A 12,841-nucleotide genomic window follows, 5' to 3' on the forward strand; every position below is an offset into this window, starting at 1 on the left:
ACCCACGGCACCTTTGCTGCAGGTACCCTGCAATTGCTACAAATCCATCTTTTTCTGGGAGTAAAAGGAGGTGTGGTTTGGTTCCTGCCTCTCAGAGGGGCTCGGAGGAGTTTTCACAACACGGAATCAACACCGCTTTTATTTTAGCAACAAGAGCTGTTCAAGTGATGGCATGTAAGGAATGAGGTCACGGATTCAAGCTGTTTAGATACAACAGTGTTTGGAGATGTCAGTCAGGCTGGAAAGCAGATAAAAAGTGCCTCAGCTGATCAGGCAGACATTGCTAGTGCAGGGCATGCATGGGGAACTCCAGCCTGGCACAGAGATGCTTCAGAAGCCCTTCACTCTCTACAGGTAGGAAATACAAGTGCCAAGACCTGCTGCACTTGGTGGCTCCACACAAAACACGAGTGCTCTCACCTGAGTCAGGAGTTTTTCTCTAATAGGAAAGGTTGCAGTACAAAAGATGCTGCAGCAGGAAATCCTACACAACACATCTCATTGCTGTACTGGTGACAGTTACTCACCATTGTAAAGTACTAATCTGACCTTAGAACTTCACCCAGATATATTTATTAATGTGGAAACTTTGGGTCAACATTTTTGGCCCATGGCACAAAATACTGAAGCGTTCCCCTGCATCCATAAAAAGTCCAAAATCTACTCCTGAGTGTCCCACTGTGTAAAAAAACAGGTCAGTGGCTGACATGGTCTGAAAGTAGTTGGTATGGCTGCAACCTCAGCAGAAATGTGCTTGATCACAACCAGACTTAAACCTGATCTTTAGTAAAACGATCAACAAATGGTTGATGGCCAAGTGGCTCCAATCTGATTCACCATCAGCAAACCAGCTGAAATCCACAGCAGTGTACACACTGAGACCAGATTTTACTGACCCACAACACTGGGCCAAATTCCTTTACAAATGAAGTCACTCTAAAAAATCATCTCACTTTCCCTAAACACGTGGAGCATGGCAAGGCAAGCACATGGACACAGACAAGTTCATCTGAAAAATTTAAACTTTGTTTCTCAGAATACATAAATCCAATGTTTTTTCACTCCTATAAATGTCTTCTCAATGGTTACTAACTGATATGTCCTTTCTCAAAACACATTCTAGAAAGAGAATTTGCCACTTCTGTTGTTGCACATATATTTCTGATATGTGTTTAAACTATAATTTCTGTTATAGCAGTGCCAAAAATTATTCATCAGAACCACTCCTCTGAAGAATTTCCCCTGGCAAAGGTGCCACATTGAAAATATTTACATGCAGAGTCCAGTGAGAGTATTCCCATAAATAAAATAACTTGGGTAGAAATGCTGCAGACATCAGCCAAAAAGACAACAGCACTCAGCACAAACCCACTGCAATTGTCTTTAATACGTGCAGGATAACCAGGCTGTCAGGCAGGCATCTGTATTCAATTTTTATGGAACTGTTTATGCCAAATATACATCCTCTGCCTTCAAAACTGCACAGTGATTTCCAGGCCTCACTCATCTACCAGGTACTTACAGCAGGCTTTAGTAATTCACATCATCACAGAGATATCAACACCGGGCCCTTGCGCTGGTAAATATTGCAATAAATCTTATTTTTAAGTTTCTCTCTTCCCCTGAGTTGTCTTTTCCTGTTTGTGTACTGAAGCAACAAGGCTGCAGCAGCACTAACAAATATTTCTGGCACGCTTGGATTGGCATTGCTTCATGTTTGCACAAAGCCAAAAATGCCCAACAAGCCTCACCTGTACCTGGGGGTTGTAGTCCAGGAAACAAGCCTGGTGCATAAAGAATAAGCTCCCAAGGGAGGACCTGAATTTCAGGAACAAACCCTGAGAACCTGCTGGAATGCCTGCTCCCATTATTTCTGCACAGTCCCAAGGCAGTGCAGAATTAGCCCCAGGAATTCAAGAACACTGAGGTATAACTGGAAAATGCCACAATTCCAGACTTTTCCAAATGCCATCTGACCAAATCTTTGTTATGCTGAAGAGGAACAGAAGATGGAGGGGTAAGACCTTTGGGAGGAACCTGATTCGTGGCAGACATGCAAACACACAAACCTGTCCGGGCAGAACCAAAAATCAAGCAGCAAGTTAAGCAGACAATTATTGCACTGACTCCTGACCGAAAAATGAACAATTTAGGAACTGTGCTTTCCTCCTTATAGCCCAGACAGCAAGCCCCTGGCCTGGAGGACATTCAGGATTATCTGCAGAGAGAAGCAGGAGCTGTGGAATGTCCAGCCGCAGAAAAGATCAGGGAAAGTGCGGCCATGGAAAGTGAAAGTACCAAAAGGGCAGTCAGTGGGTAAAACTGAGACACTGAACTGAGTTTCTGTTTGAAAAAGAGTATTTTCACTGATACAACTACAATTATTCTTGGTCAGTTCCACACTCTATCAATCATCCTTTTCTTTCTCTCTCCCAACAGTAGACAGGGGTAATTTTGTCCTTCCCTTGTTCCAAAACGAAATTAAAGCCTGCCTGAAACAATCTGATTCTTCTCTCAGGAACTTTCATCCAGCTCCTTTGACTTCAGCACAAACTTTCTGATCAGAACTCCCTGGTCTGCAGAGTACAATGAACACCTCAATAGGCTCCCAGAGAAACAAAACCCATCTCACGTTGTCCATTAAGCAATTTTCCACCGAGGTAATTTGCTTCCATTGTAACCAATTAGTGGGGTACTCAGAGCACTTTCCCACTTCATTATTTCCTGTTATCAGAATGTGGACGATCCACCATGTGCAGATATCTCGTTTCAGGGCTGATCAAAAGCTGTCACAGTCATTCCACGGTCTGAGCCAGGAAATCTGCCATTGCCTCTTCCAGGTGCAGTTCCACCGGACAGGAATGACTGAGCCCATCTCAGTTATTGCCCAGATATATCAGCAATTACAAGTACTTTGAATTCTTTGTTAATTGAAGGTACATTGCACTTGTGCTATACTCTGTACTTATTTTGGCCAGATCCTCAGCTACAACAAACCAGTACATGTCAATTATGTTAATTAACCTGTGTAATTTAGGCCACTGACTGGCACTGCCTTCTGGATGTGTTGATGTTTTTTAGGCTCACCCTTGTTTCCTGTGGAGAGGCAGAATCACTCTGTGTAAGTGCAAACAGAGCCAAGGCCGGCACAGTAAGCCTGGAGCAGCCTCTTCTAAAACCATACTCGAGGCTCAGCAGTGAAATGCTGATCCAAAACACACACTCCCTACAAACACCGGGACGTGGCACAGGCCAAGCTCTCTGCAGGCAGAGCACAAGCAGGGCACAGCAGGGAATTCCCTCCACAGTTCTCCTTGAAGCTGGAATTACTCGCTAAGCCTGAAGAATAAACTAAAATGTTACATTTCTTAATCTTACAACAGGAAAAAGCTGTCTGTTGAACACACACGAGTATCTGGGAGTCTGAAGCCCTCTAAAAACGCAGAGGGTGGGCTGAAGCACTGCAGAAAATGCAGCCTTTTCTCTCCCCTGGAGTTTACACAGGTCTGAGTGTGCAAAGATGCAGCAGCTTACAGAGGGGCCAGGTAGTCCCGAGGACTGGGGCATTTTTTTCCCATCAACAACCCAGTAGGAATTGTGCCTTGGAGACTGAAAGGTCTCCTTGTTCCCCCTCGGTCACACACGGTGACAGTGCAGGAGCCGAGCACAAACCCCACAGATCATGACTAATATCTAAGATCACCGAGCTCCTTCTGCCAGCGAAACAGGGCAGCTACAGAAAATCCATCTACAGCCTGTCAAGGGGGGTGCAAGAAAGAAAGGCAAAGCACAAAGGAGCTAATTCTTCCTCTTTTCCCCTTTGCAGTCATTAGTGGAGCCCAATAAGCCCAGCTCCGAGTGCCCTATTAAGGACAGCAGACCCCTGCAGACAGAACAGGATTGCAATGTGAGGAGCCCCTGGCCCAGCCTGTGCGCTGCCATCTGCCACCTCCAGTGTCCTGGGGACAATCTGCCCTCTGGGATCTTGAGTGCAGCCAGTCCACTGCTCTCAGCTTCTCTGACTAAGCAGCTTTTGCCTGAGAAAATTTCAGTTATTTCCCCACTGGGACCAAATCTTCAATTCGAGTCTCAGCATTTCCTAGTTAGGGCTGCACTTCCAAATATCCAAGGCCAGGCTTGGCCCTTGGGGGGTAAATGCTGCTGAACAGCTCCGAAAGGAATCCTCAACTAAGCCTCCCTTTGCATCCTGAAAGTTAACAAAGGGACGACAGGACACACAAAAATGGACAGAAAACCAACTGATCTAACGATCTAATTCTATTCTCAATTAAAAACATCAACCACAGATACTCTGCAAGAATTTACTAAATCCAGCACTGTAACTAACCAGCTTTTTAAGGCTCTGGAGAAATACTCCAAACCCCTGAGACAGGTGTTCCTGGTGAACAGACTTGGTAGAATCCCACATGCTGTCATTTCAATGCAATATTGATGATGCTTTGGAACATAATGCACAACTTCATACCAGCTTTGTATTCACTGCTTAAACTGGGGGAGTTCATCTGCCCAAAAACTTCCTGACACAACCTATATTAACCCCTCTCAGGGTGGGGAACCTGGTGCCAAAAAGTAACTTTCTGTGTGCGTGGCAGTGCGGTGGCCAGCTTTTGTGGGCTCCTCCAGCCCATCTCTCTTTCCATTCTGCACACACTCTGCTTTGTTTGCAGATGGCAGGTTTCTCAGCCACGTCAGAACGCCAGGCACAAACGGCATGTGTCAATAGGAACAGTGCAGGAAGTCAGTCTTGCTTTCCTTTCACAATTTGGGGGTTTTGTTTTCCTTCCGTGCCTTTCCCCTGCTCTGCTTTCTGCCTGCAGACTACGCAGCCATTTCAGAGCTGCCTCAGGTGCACACACAGAAATGCCCCCAACGAAAGGGGAAATAAAGGGCATAAATGTAAATACTTGGCTGAAATGGTCCTGCTTCACATGCCCCTCCACAGCACAAGTGAACACTCGAGGTCCTTTTCTACATTAGTGGGGAAAATCTCAGACCTGAGGCGGTTTTAGGTCTGTTGGTGGGCAGGATTGCAGCTCCTCAGCTTAGCACTCAGATTCATCCCCCCCACCCCGACATTAGGAGTGCTTCTGGACAATCATCCTGGAGTCACCTGATCCAAGAGTGGACAATTAAACAGGGCTCTAATGACCTCTTGTAGCATTCAGGACACATGAACACTAGAAAGCCATTTACAGCTTTCTTCTGAATGCTTATATTTTGGAGTAGAACCATTGGTCTCTCTGGCACTTTTGACTGCAAATCCCATTCCTCAGTACTGATGTCACCATATTAACCAGCTTTGCAGCGCAGCCCCGTAACTATCCCTGAGAGCTGCCTCCCCACCATCCCTGAAGTGAATTATCTCTGCACCAAGCCTCACACCGGCAGGCAGCGAGAACGACAGACACAAACGGCCCAGGGCAGCCACCCCCAAAGAGCTCTATCATTGACACAGCCCTTCTTTACACAGGAAGAAGCAAGAGCAGCCTTGACACACAGCACTTGTGGGGGGTCCAGCCAGCCAGGCTACACCAGATTCACTTACCAGCTCCAGCTTTGCCAGCAGAACCTGAGACCAAGTGGAAAACAACACCAGCAACTCCTCGAGGCTCCGTGCAGTTTGTCCTTAACAGCTTATTTGGGGAAGGCAAGAAACTTGTTGCTGGCCACCCTTGACAGAGGAGCACAAAGGAAGGGAAGAAGGCATGTCTCAGTTCCCTATCCCAGCAGGCTGCTGTCCTGCAGACTGTCAATCCAGCCCTGAATATTTATATCACTGCCAGTCACCAGCCTGTTCTCTCCCAGGCTGCAGCCAAAGCGATTGCTCACAGCCAAGCTGCTGCTGTTCCTCCCTGCCCTTCCCAAGGGCTCCACTGCCACATCTCTACACAGGCAAAGATCAAGGGGAGAATTCACTCATTCTCAAGGCTCGAAACAAGCAAGCAGAGAGATTCACCCAGCATGCCAAGAAGCAAGGGCAGAAGGAGCCATCAGCTGATGTTTTGGAAGAGGAGATGCATTAGGAGGTTATAGGAATGCTATGAACACTTTGGTAGCCAAGTGTGGGAAGGGGGTGGTTGGAGCATCACCACAGAGGTGACACCTGCCTGGCCCTGTGCCTGCCAGCTTGGAGAGGGGATGATCTGATGGCTTTCAGGGCAGAACAGGAGCTGGGACTCAGCACTTGCAGCACACGGGATGTCACCCTGATGTCAGCTAACACATCCACCACGTGACTGAGGACACTGGCACGGAAACTCTTGTTGCCAGTGCCATTCCTCTCTTTTGTCATCTCTTAAATTACCATCTGACCACACGGGATAAGGGTCCAAGTTTGAAATCTGCAGCATCTGTCCCCCTCATTCTCAGCAGGATGTGGGGAGTGCAGTATTTCATTAATAACATTTACAGGAGTGATCTTGTGAAGAGAGTCCCAGACCTATTCTGTGATTTATTGCCCACCCAAGGGCTAAGTCAGCCTGCTTCCAGGAGGGACCTACAGTCAGCTTTTCAGAACACTGGGGTTTTCCTTAAACCTACCTCTAAGACATTTTACTTATCCAGGATAGTTCAATTTTATTTTAATAAAGTGCCTTCTGAAATGGTTCTGGAATCTCTAATACCAAATACACATCCTGGGATGCCAATTTTTATTTCCCTCCCAGGCTGCCCACAGTTCCTGGCAGTGGCCCAGACCCAAGGACATCATTACTCAAAGAAAACACATTTTCAGCTAAGCACATTCATATTCCTGTGGGTTAACATGGCTCACCCACTCATGGCAGTGGCACTTGCACAGGAATGTGGCTCCAAGGTGAAGATAGGAATGTCTTTGGAAGGTGATCTTTGAACAAACAGACATTATTATACACACTGTTCATTGTTCCCTGGGCATTGAAGAACACATTGTTTTGTTAAAGCTGAATTTCCATTAGGAAGACTTGGAAACGCTTGTGCCATGTAGTTCAGAGGAGGCTTCCTGAGTTCCACTAAAAATAAAAAGGAATGAAAAGTCTGACTTCCAGTATTTTTGGCTGCCATCTTGTGACAGGAGGTCCAGCACTTGCTAAATTTCCTCCCCAGGATGGACTAGGATGGACTTTGGCAGCACGTGCACACACTGCCCATGAGCCACACCTCTCTAGGATATCTCAGCTATTTCTCTAGAACAACAAACAGAAAAAAAATGTTGAGGAAAATAGAAAAAGGGTTTTTCTCCTCTCTTGAAAATAAAAGCCAATATTAAATTACCTGTGTTAAAACAGGTCCTAGGACCATGTTTAGATCAAGCATTTATAAAAAAGATTAGGAAAGGCTACCAGCCATAAAGCAATTCGTGACCCCTGTTTAAAAATGACAAAAAGAAAAGTCTAGAATATAAACCTTAACTTTTCTCCTGCTTCTGAAGCAAAAGGCAGAATGGGAATGAGTTCAACCTACTCCAGTTACTTCTAGATGACAGATGACTTCATTCATCCAAGCTGTAGCATTCCCTGAGGTTGCCAAGACTCGGAGGAAACAAAAATTTCCTCTGCAAATTCCAGTGCAGATCTGCAGGCTTTGCAGCAGCAATGCCAGCTCTGCAGAGCCTGGAGTCCCTTCCCTTGGGAATGCTCTGGGACACGGGGACTGCAGACCCCCTGCAAGGCCCAGCAGGTAAAGGAGCCAAGGAAAGGAAGACGTGGGTTCAAAAAAGTCCTGAAGCTTCACCGCCTTTGGCCACGTGAACTCCAGCCTGGGTGGTTCCAGCCCCGGCCGGATTCCAACAATGCTGTTTTTCCAGAGTCTGCAGGGCAGCCTCAGTGGTTGTTGTGTGCAAGGGAAACCTCTGCTGCTGCGGTGCTCTGAGATGGGGAATGGTTTGTGCAGGCCCAAGAGGAAGCAAGCTGCAGTCACATGCGGTGTCACACAGATGAAGTCATGCACTGGCAGAACACAAGCGCTGTCAGTTGTCAAAGGCCATCTGTAGCCAGCAGACTTAAACTGTCATCCTGGAAAAAGATGCAAACAGGCCTAATGGGAGATTGCATTATCCTCTCCCTGGCATGCAATCAATGAAGCTTGTTCCCCGAACAGATATAGCAAACAAAGGGCCACATTCTTTCATTTGCTTTTCTTTCTTCTTTATAAAGAAAATCATTATTTTTTGGCGCCTGCTGCGTTTTTGGAATGACAGGAAAAATAGGAAGAACCAAAGAACTCCAGAACCAAAGAGTCACTTGGCAAATGTGGTTTGTGTACAGTTGTTTGCTGCTACAGGAAGAGAGGGATTGCTCCACTGTTTGCAGAACTGACTCACAGACTTCTGATTTGATCATTTTGGGGGGTTCTACGTAAGCGCTTTGACACTGTCTGTGTCTTTTCCCCGGTTTTGGGGGTGGGGGAGTTATTTTTACAGTGTCAAACACACTGTGGGAGCTGCTGGAAAAGGATACTGAGTAAAAGCTCCACTCCTTGGAGCAGGAAATGGAGACACACTTGGGGATGGTGCATTAAGCCTTGCTGAGGGGAAGCAGTGCTGGCTCCCAGGACACTTTGTGTCTCCTGCAGCTGGTGCCAGATTTCCAAACCAACCTGCCCCAGAGAGCCGGGAGATGTGCGGGGAGAGGCCACATCCCACCACGTGCAGGCCCCAGGGATGCAGGGAGGGAAATATTGCCAGTCGGAGCTCTGGGAGGCAGAGAGAAATGTGCTTGTTTGGTCGGGCCTGTGCAGGCAGGGCCGAAGAAGAGGAGCACTGAGAAGTGAAAAATGAGCCCTGGGATCTGCGCCTGGTACTGATGCAAATGAAGGTGAAACTATACAAACAGCAACACAATCGGGCCATTCATCAGTCCTTCATTAGCAGCTTTTCTTTGCAACTCCATCACCAAAGAAAAAATCCTTCCCCATTTTTAGGAAGGAGCAAAGGGATGGAGAAGAAAGCGTAATTGGTGAGCGTAGAGCATGCACACTGTAAGGCCATTTGTTATGCAAATAGATGGCCCTGAATCCATAGGTGGTGTTAGTGTAATTCAATTTACACAGCCTTTGTACTACAGGAGCTTACTGAGCATGTGATAGGGAATCTCAGCTTGTGGTTAAACAGTGACTGCCACAACCAGAAAAGCTTCCAGCACCGCGCTCAGATACAGATCTACACTTCAGATGCAATCAGAGACATGGCAGCAGCTCAGATTTACAGGAAAGGTCAGGTTTCTATAATACTCACAAATCTAATATGCTGGCCTTGCTTCTCCACAGGCACAGGATCACTAGTGGTGAAAAACGATCACCTTGTTTTAAAATATTTGATGTTCCTCTAACAATACAAAAGGCTTTCATATTGTATTCCCTCCGACAGATTGACATTACAGCTGTGCTCCCGTGTGTGTGTGACACTCTGGGCTCACAGAATTCCAAACTGCCAACATTCCTGCCACTCCACATCAAAACAACCTGACTTCAGCTTCTTACAAACCTTTGTGTCAACATTTTCCACGCCACCGGCTGAAAATTCTGGAGAGCTTTTCAACAAGAAATGATTCAGCTGTTTCCGAGAAATAAGTCAGAGAGAAAAACACACTGTCATGGTGATATTAAAGATGAAATCTTAAGAGCCTTGGGGTTTTGCACTGGGTTTTTAATCTGGAGGGACATGTAACTGGGAAGGTGTGCATCTTGTTGTCCTTGAAATAAATCTATATAAATATTCCTCAGAAAAATTCTAACTCATGCATACTTTGAAGAGTTTCTTGAAGAAATCTCTAAATTTCTAGAGATCCCTACATGTTTTACAACTCTGTGCTCTTGTGACACCCCAGCTGGAATATCGTACACAGGTCTGGTGTCCCCAGCACAAGGACATGGAACTGCTGGAGCAGCCCAGAGGAGGTCATGGAGTTGGGAAGAGGACTGGAGCACCTCCCCTGTGGAGACAGGCTGGGAAAGTGGGGCTGGAGAGGAGGAGGGTGTGTGGAGACCTCCGAGCAGCCTCCCAGTGTGTGGGAGGGCCTGCAGGGAAGCTGGAGAGGGACTCTGTCAGGAACTGCAGGGACAGGACAAGGTGGGAATGGGTTCAAGCTGAGAGAGAGTAGGGATAGATTAGATATTGGGAAGGAATTCCTCCTCAGTGCAAAGGCAGCTGTTCCCAGAGGGCACACAGCATTGACACACGGAAATGACACACAGGAAATGAGTGAAATGGGATAGAAGTCGTGCCTGCACAGCCACAGAGAGTTGATTCTACATAATAAGAGTTTCCCTATTAAAATAAAATAAAGCATTGCCAGGTTACCTAGCCAGATCACAGATGGGGACTGGGGGCAGCACAGCCTGTTTCTTACTTTCCCTCTCTGTTCCAATATTTGTAACACAGACTAATTCATTACTCTCTCTGAACTGATGATCTATGGGGCGAGGGGGCTGCAGGATTTCTGTGCTCAGTCTCCTGGTTTTAACCCCAGGGAGGCAGGGAGAAAAGCAGGGGCTGCGTTCAGCTCTGGCTCTATGGAGGAGTGTCCTGCATCACACCAGCCCTGCCCCTGGACTCCCAGAGCAGCCCTGATGCCATTCCAAGTGTGCTGGCATATCAGCTGGAACAGTGCTGCACGAGCAGGATTAATGGAAATTAATACTTCAAAAAGAAAGAGCAAAAATACCAACAATCCACAAGTGATTGGAGGACCGCTTCAGGAGAAACAACCCCGCAGCAGAAATATCATTAAATGCTGGGGAGGCACAAGGAGGAACAAAAGAAATTCAAGACAAAAAGGGATTAAGCCTTTGGAAGCAGAGCAGCAGCCAAGGATCCTTTGGATTTAAGGTCAGCCCTAGCCACTGGCTGCATTGCAGAAATCGTATCTGACCAGATTAGAACAAATGCAGATTTCAGCACTGTGGTGCCTGAGCCTGAACGCTTGCCAGCCCTGCCCTTGGTTTGACTTCTGCTTCACTCTGGGCCAAGTCTGAAGAGCACTTGTGCAGCCCATGGCTGATCAATAAGGATTGTAATGCAGGAGCTCCCCTTTATGAAATACAGGAAGATAACTGGCAGAGGAGGCAGAGGAACCCAGAGGAGCTGAACAGGGAGGCACTATTCATGTCTGCAGTGAGTGCTGTGCCTGGCTCTCCACACAGTGGATACACAGAAGTGTTTCCCACAGTCCAACCCCAGTGAAATCCAAAGGGTAGGTGGAATTTGGTTATAAATGGAGCTTATCTCAAGCATCTCTGTATCAGAGGAGCTACATAAAGATGAGCAGGTCTAGACATTCACAGGTTGTTCTTGCCACTTTGGAAGGGACTAATTCCTTTCAGTCAAAAGCTGGGGATACAAAACAACAGGAATCAAAACTGGAGAAACCACTGTCCACGGTGTTCCCAAAACATACACAGGCCCACATGCAAATCTCTAATTATAGCTAAAATTAGCAGAGCTGATAGTTGTCAACCTGGCTGACAGACTCTACCCTTCCATGAAAATCAGACACCTTTCGAACAGTTCAAGGTGCACAGCTGCCAGACCTGTTCAAGCAGGGCTCAGAATGGAACATGAAGTGCACAGGAGGCAAACACGGCCCCTGCTCTGGGTTCCAGTCTCTGCCTTTGGCATTATTGTCACAAGGAGCTGAAGCTGCTCCCTGAAGCCCAGTCAGAGCTGTGACCATGGTGGGAGGAGAGCAGGGTGCTGAACACTGCACAGTTTAGTTCGCTCTCTCTACAGTTGTAATCCTTACAAATGGAATGATCTGCAAGGTGCAAAATCTTTTCTGTAAAGAGGAGGCAGAGAGACAATGCAGCCCTTGAGCAACCTGAGATGCACTTCTGAGAAAGAGGAACAGCAAGGAACAGTTTGGCTGACTAAGTTTGCTTGGGTTTCCATTTTGCAAGTGAAGCTTACTCACAGTCTGTACAAAGTCAGCAAACAAATTTAGAGGAACAAAATAAAAAAGGTTAAGAAGAAAACTAATGAATATTTCTGATGGGCATTTCAACCTTAAAGGCCATTTACAGAGAGAATGACACGGTCACATGGGCTCTGGAATTAAGAGGCAAGGGTTAAAGCCACATGCAAACATAACTGGATTTAAAACTGGATACCTAAATAAACTCCACAGCTTAGATCAAAAGAATTAAAAACATTTTCTTCCCATTCATCATTCTCAGGAATTTATTTCGGTAGCTTCAAAACAGAGTTCCCGCTATTTTGATGCAGTTTCAACATCTCTTTTAGATGGAAAATGGACACTAAACACAATCCCACTCCACTTTTCTTGCCTAGTTGGTGATAACAGCGCAGCCCTTAAGAAATTCAAGATATTGCACAAAAACCCCCAGCCCCACCTCACATTTGTTATTGCCAGCTGCCAAAGCTTTCCCTATACACAGAGAAGGTTTTCCCTAGATTAAAGAGGGACGAGCAGGACTGGATGGATCCTTAGGGAAGCCTGAGATACACTGTACACAAAGCCAGGCAGGTTTTCCAGGAGCCCGGCCTGTGTGACTGAGCCATCCTGAGCGGGTTGTGCCGTGGGCTCGCGTTCCCTGCTCCTGGACAGTCTGGTTCAGGGACAGGTTGGATCCCTGCAAGCTGCACTGTCATTTCAGTGCAGACACGGCCCGAGGCAGAAAAGCAGTGACTGGCTAAAGCTCATCCACTGAGCCTGCAGCCATCGGGACTATCCCGGGATTGCATCACCCTCGGTTTACTTTGCCTTTTTAAAAAGGGTCTTTTCAGATGCTGCAGCTCAAAAATAAAGCAAAAGAGCAGCAACAGAAGTACACCAGTACGGAAGTACACTGTACACAAGTGCATGGGTTTCTGTAGTGCAGGGACACC

This window comes from Empidonax traillii, unplaced genomic scaffold, assembly GCF_003031625.1.
Source record: "Empidonax traillii isolate 1590-97213 ecotype Southwest subspecies unplaced genomic scaffold, ASM303162v1 scaffold1675:size74954, whole genome shotgun sequence".
In the NCBI taxonomy this organism is placed as follows: Eukaryota; Metazoa; Chordata; class Aves; order Passeriformes; family Tyrannidae; genus Empidonax; species Empidonax traillii.